General features: G+C 44.7%; 1 protein-coding gene across 1 annotated transcript in view; it reads right to left on the bottom strand.

The window, feature by feature from the left end:
* LOC126412154 (multidrug resistance protein homolog 49-like) overlaps nt 1-2227 on the bottom strand; it is a 454076-nt gene extending 451849 nt beyond the window's left edge. The window contains exon 1 of the mRNA XM_050081614.1: nt 2159-2227. The gene's annotated coding sequence lies outside the window, so the exon portion shown is untranslated. The remainder of the gene's footprint in view (nt 1-2158) is intronic.
* Between the last annotated feature and the right edge of the window lie 11371 nt (nt 2228-13598).

Genomic DNA, 13598 nt, shown 5'->3' with positions numbered 1-13598 from the left:
TTTTTTGCTGGATTTTCGTGTTTTTGTTGGGTGTTTGAAAGTTTCAATTTTTCTGTGTCACCCTCTACTGTGAACAGACTACATGGCAACTGGAAACAAATTCTTCCAGAACCAGTTACAGGAGGGGAAAAAATTGGGAGGTATTTATTTTATCCCGGGCAGGAAGATGTAAGATGTATAAGTCAAAACTCGATAATTGGTTGAAATGGCTCTGAGCACTATGCAACTTAACTCCTGAGGTCATCAGTCGCCTAGAACTTAGAACTAATTAAACCTAATTAACCTAAGGACATCACACACATCCATGCCCGAGGCAGGATTCGAACCTGCGACCGTAGCGGTCACGCGGTTCCGGACTGTAACGCCTAGATCCGCACGGCCACTCCGGCCGGCAAAACTCTATAATTACAGATGTTAACAGATGCGCATTTGAAGCCATTGCAGTTCGTGAGAAAGTGCAACATTGCTATCACCCTTTCGTGTGCGTTTATAGCTTCTCACACGATTGTATCCCGTTTTTTAATCAATGGTATTACTAGTAGATTCTCCATCGATTGTAAAATATACAAATCATGTGTATATATCTTCAGTTCACAGACTAAATGGATGCGAGAAGAAGTTTGTTTTTAGTAACCAGTCTTGACACCATGGTTCATGTTTCCCCTTACGTCTTTTCTTCGCATTTACGGAAACGCCGGTGAAAGAAACAAATCGTTGTCGGCCGAGCTCCACATATTCGAAGCACAAACTGAAGCTTGCACAAGAAAGGTTCGACAGTGTGCAGTCGGAAAGGCTTTTGTCCATAATTGCACAACACGCTGGCACATGCATGCTCGTCAGGCGTGCGTGTTTAACTTTACGCAGCGAATTTAATCTAAATAATGATCCCTATGTAACCGCTATCAGTTGGTGTAAACACTGGCCTACACATACTGAATTATGTAGTTCAAAAATGGTTCAAATGGCTCTGAGCACTATGGGACTTACCATCTTAGGTCATCAGTCCCCTAGACCTTAGAACTACTTAAACCTAACTAACCTAAGGACATAAGACACATCCATGCCCGAGGCAGGATTCGAACCCGCGCCGGCCGAAGTGGCCGTGCGGTTAAAGGCGCTGCAGTCTGGAACCGCAAGACCGCTACGGTCGCAGGTTCGAATCCTGCCTCGGGCATGGATGTTTGTGATGTCCTTAGGTTAGTTAGGTTTAACTAGTTCTAAGTTCTAGGGGACTAATGACCTCAGCTGTTGAGTCCCATAGTGCTCAGAGCCATTTGAACCATTCGAACCCGCGACCGTAGCGGTCACGCGGTTCCGGACTGCAGCGCCTAGAACCGCACGACCACCACGGCCGGCGAATTATGTAGTTAAGAACGAATACCTGGTCAGCATACAAGTGGATTTATTTACAGTTACACGGTATGTTATATTTTCGCTGCCACGTCATGAATTATTCTTTAATATAGGCCCAAGACGTATCATATCACGTAGTAGACGCCTGCTCCAAAACATTTTAACATGGTTTAAAAGCAAGTATTCCATTCATTTAGTTGCAAAATTCCCTTTGTGGACGATAATACCTCTGAGACAATATGGGATTGTGGGTCCGCCTTGATGCAAAACATTTTATTTATTTATTCCCAAACTAGTTTCAGCGACAATATCGCCCTCCTCAGTGGGCTCTTTAATTCGTATTTACATTACGTCACAGCATGGTTTTTACGATTGTTGCCGCTGTTATCATCATTTTCTTCTCGGCATACATTATGTTACCTGCAAGATCGTTAGACGGTTTGCAACTGCTTTTAGATACAGAAAAACGATAACTTTCGCAACTTGTTAGTAATCCAAAACATGTAACGCCTAGAAAAACGGCAAAAACAATTACCGGAATCAGCGTCAACAATCGTAAAAGCCGTGTCGTGGCGTTAAGTAAATAAGAATTAAAGAACCCACGGATGATGGCGATATTTTCGCTGAAACTAGTTTGGGAATAAATACATAACAGAAGTGTTTAGCATCAAGGCGGATCCACAATCTCATACTGTTGTTTTTAAGCAAACACGGACCATTGGAAGGGTTTCAAGATAAAATTATTATCTCTCAGGCAGGCAACACAGAAAAACAACAGAACGGCGAGACCAATCAGTTCACTTACCGTCAACGTGCCCCTGCTTCCCTCCAGAGCGCTCGCCGGGCAGCAGCTGTTGTGTGCAGAGAAACAAACGCGAAAGGACTTGTGGGTAGCGAGCGCCGCTCTTTTCGTTGACTCCAATTGGTCGTGAACTCTCCCCTCCGCCGGCTCAGACAGTAGGATGCGACAGCACTGCAAATAACAAACGAAAAGCTTACTGACTGCTTCACGGTCAATGCGGTGTTGCTTGGCGGAGCTGCTGGATTCGCACGGAATGCTGAAACTTCGGCCGTCGCGTCACTAGACCGTGTAGATAATGCGCACAGTTTACGCTCGCTGCGGCATGAAATACGAGTAAGAATACAGCGCAGCTCGGCACCACATTGACGAACAATGGACTCCAATAAGGTGGTGGGAATTGGGGGGGGGGGGGGGGGCAAGAAGAGTCTTAAATAGCTGTATACAGTAACTGGCGACAATAGCTCGGTGACACAGAGGTTTACTAACTGCAATCACGTAATCAAAATAAATAAGTAAATAAATAACAAATTATAGACCCGCGGAGCCTATCGTCTTGGGAGAATCTTTGGGAATAGTTAGGGGCAACCGCTGAAGAGGGATCGTTCATTTTTTTTTAGTAGGATTAAAGTGACGGTGCCAAGTAGGGATACATGCGATTTTGGGGGGGGGGGGGGCTTGCTGGTGGATTTGATTAGATAAGGAGATAGGTCCACCCCTCAAATGCTCTGATTCAAAAAAGAAAGTCAGGAAAAAGAAATAAAAAAACTACAAAAAGAGCTAAAGTGCCAGACTGGATGTGAAGGTCTTGGGTTCGATACCCGCTTAATCCCAGGATTTTTCCCTGTTATTCATCCCTTCTGGCAATGGTTGTTAATGTGAAAAATGACGCGCTGTACCGTGAATCGGAATCCACGTTAAACTGTAGGTCCGCCGAAACCGGATTTGTAAACCGATTTCGCAAAACCTCTTGTGGTTGGTTAGATAAACGCTCCAATACCGATTTTGGCAATGCAGCCCTAGTTGCCAGATTTCCACTTCCACATTCGTTCTTCGCTTCCACGTATACGCACAACGGTTTTTGAAATATGCTTTGTTGTCAAGTTGTGTTTTGTTTTTACAATTTCAGCTAATCTGAAGGGAATGGATTATGTGCAGTGAAGGCGGAACAATATTTAATTGGAGAGAAAGAAGCCATGGCGCTGATTAGATCAGCAGTCGAAACAGCTGATTCCCAGACGCCACTTGTGTCAGGCAACTTACGATCGGGAACCCATATTTGACCAGTCTAGCAAAAATGCCTTAGGCCTTAACATGTATACACGGCAGAAATTTGATATTGGAAGTAGTGTCGCATGTTAACATAGTGTGTAATTGCCTGGTTAAGTCAGTTCATAGGTCGGAGGAAGACAATGGCGTATCACCCCGCACGTGAGCGTGCCTAGTAAAGCAGTGTGGTGTACAAATCACCAAAATTTTCAAATGTGTGTGAATTCCTTAGGTACCCAACTGCTGCGGTCATCGGTCCCTAGATTTACATACTACTTAAACTATTTAAGCTAACTTATGCTATGAACAACACTCACACCCGTGCCCGAGAGAAGACTCGAACCTCCGGCAGGATGGGCCGCGCAGTCCATGACACGGCGCCTCAAACCGCACGACCAGTGCGTGCGACTTCAAATCACCCTTCAGATTGAACACACCTTTACTTTTTACGTCTACACTTGTACTACACTGTTCCCGAGGTGCAGGAATAACGACAGTCCTCAACTTCTGCGAGGCTTGTGTGGGAGATGTCGACCCTCCTAGTAACGAACGCTGTCGGAAATTTAACAATAAACCAGTCCTCGATGCGTTGTTGTTGTTGTCTTCAGTCCTGAGACTGGTTTGATGCAGCTCTCCATGCTACTCTATCCTGTGCAAGCTTCTTCATTTCCCAGTACATCTCTTGGTCTCCCTCTACGATTTTTAGCCTCCACGCTGCCCTCCAATACTAAATTGGTGATCCCCTGATGCCTCAGAACATGTCCTACCAACCGGTCCCTTCTTCTTGCCAAGTTGTGCCACAAACTCCTCTTCTCCCCAATTCTATTCAATACCTCCTCATTAGTTATGTGATCTACCCATCTAACCTTCAGCATTCTTCTGTAGCACCACACTTCGAAAGCTTCTATTCTCTTCTTTTCCAAACTATTTATCGTCCATGTTTCACTTCCATACACGGCTACACTCCATACAAATACTTTCAGAAACGACTTCCTGACACTTAAATCAATACTCGATGTTAACAAATTTCTCTTCTTCAGAAACGTTTTCCTTGCCATTGCCAGTCTACATTTTATATCCTCTCTACTTCGACCATCATCAGTTATTTTGCTCCCCAAATACCAAAACTCCTTTACTACTTTAAGTGTCTCATTTCCTAATCTAATTCCATCAGCATCACCCGACTTAATTCGACTACATTCCATTATCCTCGTTTCCCTTTTGTTGATGCTCATCTTATATCCTCCTTTCAAGACACTGTCCATTCCGTTCAACCGTTCATCCAAGTCCTTTACTGTCCCTGACAGAATTACAATGTCATCGGCGAACCTCAACATTTTTATTTCTTCTCCATGGATTTTAATACCTACTCCGAATTTTTCATTTGTTTCCTTTATTGCTTGCTCAATATACAGATTGAATAACATCGGGGACAGTCTACAACCTCCCTTCCCAACTGTTGCTTACCTTTCATGCCCCTCGACTCTTATAACTGCCATCTGGTTTCTGTACAAATTGTAAATAGCCTTTCGCTCCCTGTATTTTACCCCTGCCATCATTAGAACTTGAAAGAGAGCATTCCAGTCGACATTGTCGAAAGCTTTTTCTAAGTATACAAATGCTAGAAACGTAGGTTTGCCTTTCCTTAATCTATTTTCTAAGGTAAGTCGTAGTCAGTATTGCCTCACGTGTTCCAACATTTCTGCGGAATTCAAACTGATCTTCCTCGAGGTCGGCTTCTACCAGTTTTTCCATTCATCTGTAAAGAATTCGCGTTATCATTTTGCAGCAGTGACTTATTAAACTGATAGTTCGGTAATTTTCACACATGTCAACACCTGCTTTCTTTGGGATTGGAATTAGTATATTCTTCTTGAAGTCTGAGGGTTTTTCACCTGTCTCATACATCTTGCTCACCAGATGGTAGAGTTTTGTCAGGACTGGCTGCTTGTAGCGTATGTCACCGAAATTTGTTTAGCATCTCTGGAACGCTTTCGCGCTTATTACAGGCGCTGTGACGAAACGCGTCATTCTTGTTTGTATCGTCTCCATCTCTTCTATTAAAACTACCTAGCATGGGTGCCAGACGGATAAGCAATATTCAAGAATCAGTCGAACAAATGTCTTGTACGCCACTTATTTCGTGAATTACAGCCCCCGAAGGTTCGTGCAGTGAATTTAAGCCTGGCAGCTGCTTTTCCTGCAGTTGGTTTTATGAGCTCATTCCACTTTGGGTCGCTGCGCATGTTTACACCTTATTTTATGGTTGTTATCGTTTGCAATGTTTTGTCACCAACAGTGTAATCGAACAACAATGTATCTCTTCACGTACTTATGCACAATACGTTACATTTATTTACATTCAGTGTCACCGTCATCGAAAAAAACACAATAAATATAATGGTTCAAATGGCTCTGAGCACTATGGGACTCAACTTCTGAGATCATTAGTCCCCTAGAACTTAGAACTAGTTAAACCTAACTAACCTAAGGACATAACACACATGCATGCCCGAGGCAGGATTCGAACCTGCGACCGTAGCGGTCTCGCGGTTCCATACTGCAGCGCCTAGAACACAATAAATAGCAACGAAATATTCGTCGTAGTATTTCCGACGACACTAAAGAGAAACTGGTGTCTGAATGGCACGCATGAAGTCCTGAGTTCGAAGAGAAACAAGTTGCATAACAAATATAAGGCATAATCCCCAGTTCCTTTACTGAAGACTGGAGTCTGAATACGTTACAATTTACACAGTTGTGTCTAAACCGACTCTTTGTTCTGTTATTGTGAAGTAATTGTGTGAAATGTTACAATTTAGTCAATAAAACCGTACAGTAAAAGTTTGAAGCTTTAGTCTGCCACTGTGGCGATCTCTGTTCTAACCCCTGTCCGGCACACTGTTTTCACTTCTTGTGACAAATTCGGAATGTTCAGTGGAAATGACTCTCTATATTTTGTGTCGACTTCGATAATACTTCATTCCTCTATATTCACATCACAACTCCCTATTCACGTCACTACGCCTCCTTTTATAATATGTGACGACTTCTACACATATTATAAATTAAAGTCCCCACTGTCTTTTTCTGTCTGTATGTTAAGGCTTATCTCAGATAATTTCACTAATAGATAGACTGATTCACGAGGAAAGTTTGTCTGTATGATTTATAAATATTTCCTGTAAATTGCTTGGACTATGGCGATATTTGTCGATTAAATCGTGCCTCCCGTGAACTTCCCTTTAGAGCGCTTTCTAAATCGTTTGTGTTATAGAATTTGGAGTTAATATTTAGTTATCTAAAGCTGTTACCTAAATTTTAATCATAACTCTATGCAGGGACCCCGTAAACAAAACTGACGCTATCCCACACAAGTCGTCCGGCCGTTGACGCCTAATGCCACCTGTGCGAAGCAGGGGAGGGTCGCTAATCATGTATAATTCATTGACATATTTCACATGACTTCATGATATTCAAAGTGCATAAACAGAATCGTTATATATCATGACGACGCTGTTAGTGGATTAATCACGTCTGAAAATGACAATCAATTACCGAAACTGGTAATGTGAACACTGTAATTATGTAAGTGATCTTGACGTAATAAATTAGTACACAAACAACGTTTGGCAAATTACAATCCAAAAAAGCTTGCAAAACAGTTCTACTGCCCAGATCTCAGTAGATACATATCCTGATTACTAACTTCAGCAAAGTTATGATACCATCTTCATGTCATCGGATACGTGAATTAACCGCCGATCGGAAGATGGCAGTACAACTTTGCTGAAACTTGTAATCAGAATATGTATCAACTGCGATCTGGGCAATAAAACCTATTTTGGAAGCTTTTTCACATTGATATAGATATCTCTCTCCTTCGACAATATCATCTAATTACGATATGGCAATACTTTGAAAAATAACTGTACCTGCTCCACAGATACCAACCCACTGTAACATCCACTGTATGGTGTTCAGCAGGTTTCTCCCTGTCGTGTTTTCAAAGAGAACCATCCCCAGATCCACCTACAGCAGTTCAGAAACATCACAGAGAACCTAAACGTGCTTCTTTCGGATGGAGATAATGAAATGAGCTATTGTGGAATGCTGGTCTAAGTACCATACCCATAGGCCCACCCGGTTGGCCGTGCGGTCTAACGCTTAACTTTCTGGGCGCGAAGGAGCACCTGGTCCCCGGCACGAATCCGCCCGGAAGACTTGTGTCGAGGTCCTGTGAGCTGGCCAGTCTGTGGATAGTTTTTAGGCGGTTTTCCACCTGCCACGGCGAATGCGGGCTGGTTCCCCTTATTCCGCCTGAGCTACACTATGTCGGCGATTGCTACGCAAACAAGTTCTCCACGTAAGAGTACACCACCATTACTCTACCACGCAAACATACGGGTTACACTCGTCTCGTGTGAGACGTTCCCTGGGGGGATCCACCGGGGGCCGAACTGCACAATAACCCTGGATTCGGTGGAGGATGGCGGAGGGGTGGACTGCGGTTGTGGACCACTGCGGCTGCGGCTGGGGCGGAGCCTCTCCGTCGTTTCTAGGCCCCCGGTTAACATACAACTTACCATATCCATTGCACCAAGCCACTCAGTATTCGCAAACTGTAGATGACGTCCCATTTATTGCCTTATTTAAAGTGGGAAACAAATTAAAAACCGTCTTTTTTTCGTTTTCCGATGTTCCTTACTTACCTCCATGTATTTTTTTGAAGCAACTAAGGATGCTTCATAAATAAAAGAGGTGAAACTCACATGGAAAAACTCAAACTGCCTTTCATTTAGTTGCCAAGACGGAACATTTCACATTGATATTAAAAATATACCTACGTTAGCCTTATGTCTTGAGTTCATTGCTTGTTCAAATGTTCAGATGTGTGTGAATTCCTAAGGACCAAACCGCTGAGGTCATCGGTTCCTAGACTTATACACACTACTTAAACTGACTTATGCTAAGAACAACACACACGCCCATGCCCGAGGGAGGACTCGAACCTCCTGCGGGAGGGGCCGCGTAATCCGTGACAAGGCGCCTCAAACCGCGCGGCTACTCCGCGTGGCTTGCTTGTTCAGGGCATCAATATGACGACCAGGGAGTCCAAATCTATATAAAATAACTATGAAGCGTCATTTTTTTAGGGTTTCGTACCTCAATCGGTGAAAACTGAACATTTATAGGATCATTTTATTGCCCGACTGTCTATCTGTCTGTATGACTGTTAAAAATCCTTTTTTTATGAACAGGTAGAGGTATCAAATTGAAATTTGTGTCACATACCAAGGTCTACGGTGGCTTGGCTGTGTGAAAAATTTAAGCTTTTACATCCATACAATCCAAAGACACGGCTGTGTATGTCACATATTTTAATACTCGCTAAATCAGATATCAAAACCTACAGACGAAGAATTGAGGTTCACGGGGGCATTGGTGGCCTAGCGTTAAAACACGTGCCTGGAAACAGAGAGGTCGCGGGAACGAATCTGTATCGGCCAAACTGTAGGTCCACTTTCCCCGTTGGATAGCTGGAGTACGTTAAGCACACTCAAGTCGCCTAAGATAAGACTAGGTAGATAAGACTAGCACCAGAGAGATGAGCCAAGTTCTGCTCTAGAGGCCGCGCGAAGCGAAAGTGCAGTGTTTCCCCTTGCGAGGTATGTGAGCGAGTTTCATTTACCTTGCTGTCTTTGCGCGGATGCTAGTGTTCCTCGATCACGGCGAATAAATCTAGGAAGTCTACATTACGATTCAGCTTCTGAAAAGAAGGCTTTGACAGTGGAATACTTCAACCGTGAAGATATCAAGATCCCGGCAACGGAACTTCTAATAACACATCACTGTACACGTTAAGATGATTAACTACGCTGAATGCGAGAGGATTCTGCAGTCGTCCAAAGCCAGCCTCCGCTTTTTCATGCGCACGGAAATGTCGGTGTGATCACGGTGGAACATGTGAGTCTGGGGATACGGGCCAAACGGGTGTTCGAGGTGTCATTTGAGCTCCCGTTCGATGACGTCATAGTAGCCGTCAGACCATATGGTACGGTGCATGGGCACGCGGCGGAACGATGGGCACAATTCTTAGAGCGGTACGTCACATCGCTATTGATCTCAAGAGCCATGTACCATCGTGTCTGACAATCAGCGGTTGTCGGGCGGTGGCGATTTACACTACTGGCCATAAAAATTGCTACACCAAGAAGAAATGCAGATAATAAACGGGTATTCATTGGACAAATATATTATACTAGAACTGACATGTGATTACATTTTCACGCAGTTTGGGTGCATAGATCCTGAGAAATCAGTACCCAGAACAATCACCTCTGGCCGAAATAACGGCCTTGATACGCCTGGGCATTGAGTCAAACAGAGCTTGGGTGACGTGTACAGGTACAGCTGCCCAAGCAGCTTCAACACGATACCACAGTTCATCAAGAGTAGTGACTGGCGTATTGTGACGAGCCAGTTGCTCGGCCACCATTGACCAGACGTTTTCAAGTGATGAGAGATCTGGAGAATGTGCTAGCCAGGGCAGCAGTCGAACATTTTCTTTATCCAGAAAGGCACGTACAGAACCTGCAACATGCGGTCGTGCATTATCCTGCTGAAATGTAGGGATTCGCAGGGATCGAATGAAGGGTAGAGCCCCGGGTCGTAACACATCTGAAATGTAGCGTCCACTGTTCAAAGTGCCGTCAATGCGAACAAGAGGTGACCGAGACTTGTAACCAATGGCACCCCATACCATCACGCCGGGTTATACGCCAGTATGGCGATGACGAATACACGCTTCCAATGTGCGTTCACCGCGATGTCGCCAAACACGGAAGGGACCATCATGTTGCTGTAAACAGAACCTGGATTCATCCGAAAAAATGACGTCTTGCCATTCGTGCACCCAGGTTTGTCGTTCAGAACACCATCGCAGGCGCTCCTGTCTGTGATGCAGCGTCAAGGGTAACCGCATCCATGTTATCCGAGCTGATAGTCCATGCTGCTGCAAACGTCGTCGAACTGTTCGTGCAGATGGTTGTTGTCTTGCAAACGTCCCCATCTGTTGACTCAGGGATCGTGACGTGGCTGCACGATCCGCTACAGCCATGCGGATAAGATGCCTGTCATTTTGACTTCTAGCGATACGAGGCCGTTGGGATCCAGCACGGCGTTCCGTATTACCCTCCTGAACCCACCGATTCCATATTCTGCTAACAGTCATTGGATCTCGACCAACGCGAGCAGCAATGTCGCGATACGATAAACCGCAATCGCGATAGGCTACAATCCGGCATTTATCAAAGTCCTCCTTACACGAGGCATTACAACAACGTTTCACCAGACAACGACGGTCAACTGCTGTTTTTGTGTGAGAAATCGGTTGGAAACGTTCCTCATGTCAGCACGTTGTAGGTGTCGCCACCGGCGCCAACCTTGTGTGAATGCCCTGAAAAATTAATCATTCGCATACCACAGCATGTTCTTCGTGTCGGTTAAATTTCGCGTCTGTAGCACGTCATCTTTTCGTGGTGTAGCAATTTTAATGGCCAGTAGTGTATAATGGGCAACCAAGGACCTGTTATGGATGTGGACGATAGGGTCACATCCAGGCGAGCTGTATGCAGCGACGTATTACGCAATTGCCGACTGGCGGGCGGGCATCGTCACAGGCGATGACAATGCTACTGCTCACTTATGCGACGGCCCTGTGTGTACTGCCTGAACTGCCGAACTATCAGTGTAATAAGTCACAGCTGCAAAATACTAACGCGAATTCTTTACAGGCGAATGGAAAAACTGGTAGAAGCCAACCTCGGGGAAGATCAGTTTCGATTCCGTAGAAATGTTGGAACACGTGAGACAATACTGACCCTACGACTTATCTTAGAAGAAAGATTAAGGAAAGGCAAACCTATGTTTCTAGCATTTGTAGACTTAGAGAAAGCTTTTGACAATGTTGACTAGAATACTCTCTTTCAATTTCTGAAGGTGGCAGGGGTAAAACACAGGGAGCGAACGGCTATTTACAATTTGTACAGAAAGCAGATGGCAGTTATAAGAGTCGAGGGACATGAAGCAGTCGGGTGATGCTGAGGGAATTAGATTAGGAAATGAGACACTTAAAGTCGTAAAGGAGTTTTGCTATTTGGGGAGAAAAATAACTGATGATGGTCGAAGTAGAGAGGATATAAAATGTAGACTGGCAATGGCAAGGAAAGCGTTCTGAAGAAGAGAAATTTGTTAACATCGAGTATAGATTTAAGTGTCAGGAAGTCGTTTCTGAAAGTATTTGTATGGAGTGTAGCCATGTATGGAAGTGAAACATGGACGGTAAATAGTTTAGACAAAAAAGAATAGAAGCTTTCGAATTGTGGTGCTACAGAAGAATGCTGAAGATTAGATCACATAACTAATGAGGAGGTTTTGAACAGAATTGGGGAGAAGAGGAGTTTGTGGAGCAACTTGACTAGAAGAAGGGATCGGTTGGTAGGACATGTTCTGAGGCATCAAGGGATGACCAATTTAGTATTGGACGGCAGCGTGGAGGGTAAAAATCGTAGAGGGAGACCAAGAGATGAATACACTAAGCAGATTCAAAAGGATGTAGGCTGCAGTAGGTACTAGGAGATGAAGAAGCTTGCACAGGATAGAGTAGCATGGAGAGCTGCATCAAACCAGTCTCAGGACTGAAGACTACAACAACAACATGGGATGTTTCTGCGTGCCCTGACGACAACATGCCTGGCATCTTCGAAACCGAGTGAGACCTTGGAACACACAACACCGGAACACCACACGTCAGTGCTTACACCACCGCAAGATGTGATGCCAGTGTGGAAGAATCAAATTCGGTGGACATAACGGACGAGGCTGCTGTTTTGGTGTCAGCAAGGACTGAATACACCCGAAACTGCTGTCTCAGTGGCTCCTCCGACATCGGGTGACGACATTGAGGAGGCCCCGGACCTTGAGATCGCCGGTGAGGGGCGCGGGGCGGATCGGGGCCTCCAACAGTCTGCCCCCGCATTGAAGCCGATTAACCTTGGTACACACAGCTGTGATGAGAATCAGCGCCGTGCCTGAACAACTGCAACGATGAATAATAACGATGTACGTTCACCAATCAAGATTCGACTTCTGAGGGAGTAGATTTGGGCATCTAGTGCATACATATTTTTAAAAAAAAATCCTTATTAATAGAATATTACTCAATGCGGTTTATTGGTAGAATTCTGAAGCGATGCAGTCCTCCAACAAAGGAAGTAGCTTACAATACGTTAGTTCCTCCAGTATTAGAGTATTGTACGTCTGCCGGCCGTAGTGAGCGAGCGGTTTTGGGCGCTACAGTCTTGAGCCGCACGACCGCTACGGTCGCAGGTTAGAATCCTGCCTCGGGCATGGATGTGTGTGATGTGCTTAGGTTAAGTAGGTTTAAGTAGTTCTGAGTTCTAGGGGACTGATGACCTCAGAAGTTAAGTCCCATAATGCTCAGAGCCATTTGAACCATATTGTTCGTCTGTATGGGACCCTTACCAGTTGGGTCCGATTCAAGAGATTGAGAAGGTCCAAAGAAGAGCGGCAAGATTCGTGACTGGTACATTTAGCCATAGCGAGAGCGTTACAAATCTCATAGAAACTTTGAAGTGGGACACACTTGCAGATAGACGACGCGCTTAACGGAAGGGGTTGCACTCTAACTTCCGAAATCCAATCTTCACCGAGGATGTAGAGCATATATGATTACCACCAACTTTCAAATCGCGTAGTGATCACCATTCAAAGATAAGGGAAATTAGAGCTCGTACTGACGCGTTCAGACAGTCGTTTTTCCCTCGCGCGATCCGCGAGTGGGACAGAGGGGGGGGGGGGGGGGGGCGGGGGGGGGGGGGGCGGGGAATATGACTTTGGCGCGAATTGTGCCCTAGCGAAGTATATATTTAGATGTAGAATGATAATTATACGAATAACCCATCACTTAAACTAATTATTGAGCCTTAATTGATACAATAAAAAATGCAGCTTCTACTTAATTTGTGTGTGGCACTATTTCTATGGACAAGGTTAAATTAATCTTCTAGTCTACTCTGTTGCTAGTCTATCCTGCAGCGTGCTGCAACTGTGCCAGTTGTACTACAAACCTACTCTTTGCGGCCTGCCCACTAAG

The sequence above is a fragment of the Schistocerca serialis genome, chromosome 7 (assembly GCF_023864345.2).
Source record: "Schistocerca serialis cubense isolate TAMUIC-IGC-003099 chromosome 7, iqSchSeri2.2, whole genome shotgun sequence".
Taxonomy (NCBI): Eukaryota; Metazoa; Arthropoda; class Insecta; order Orthoptera; family Acrididae; genus Schistocerca; species Schistocerca serialis.
This window is presented reverse-complemented; position numbering and strand designations above follow the sequence as displayed.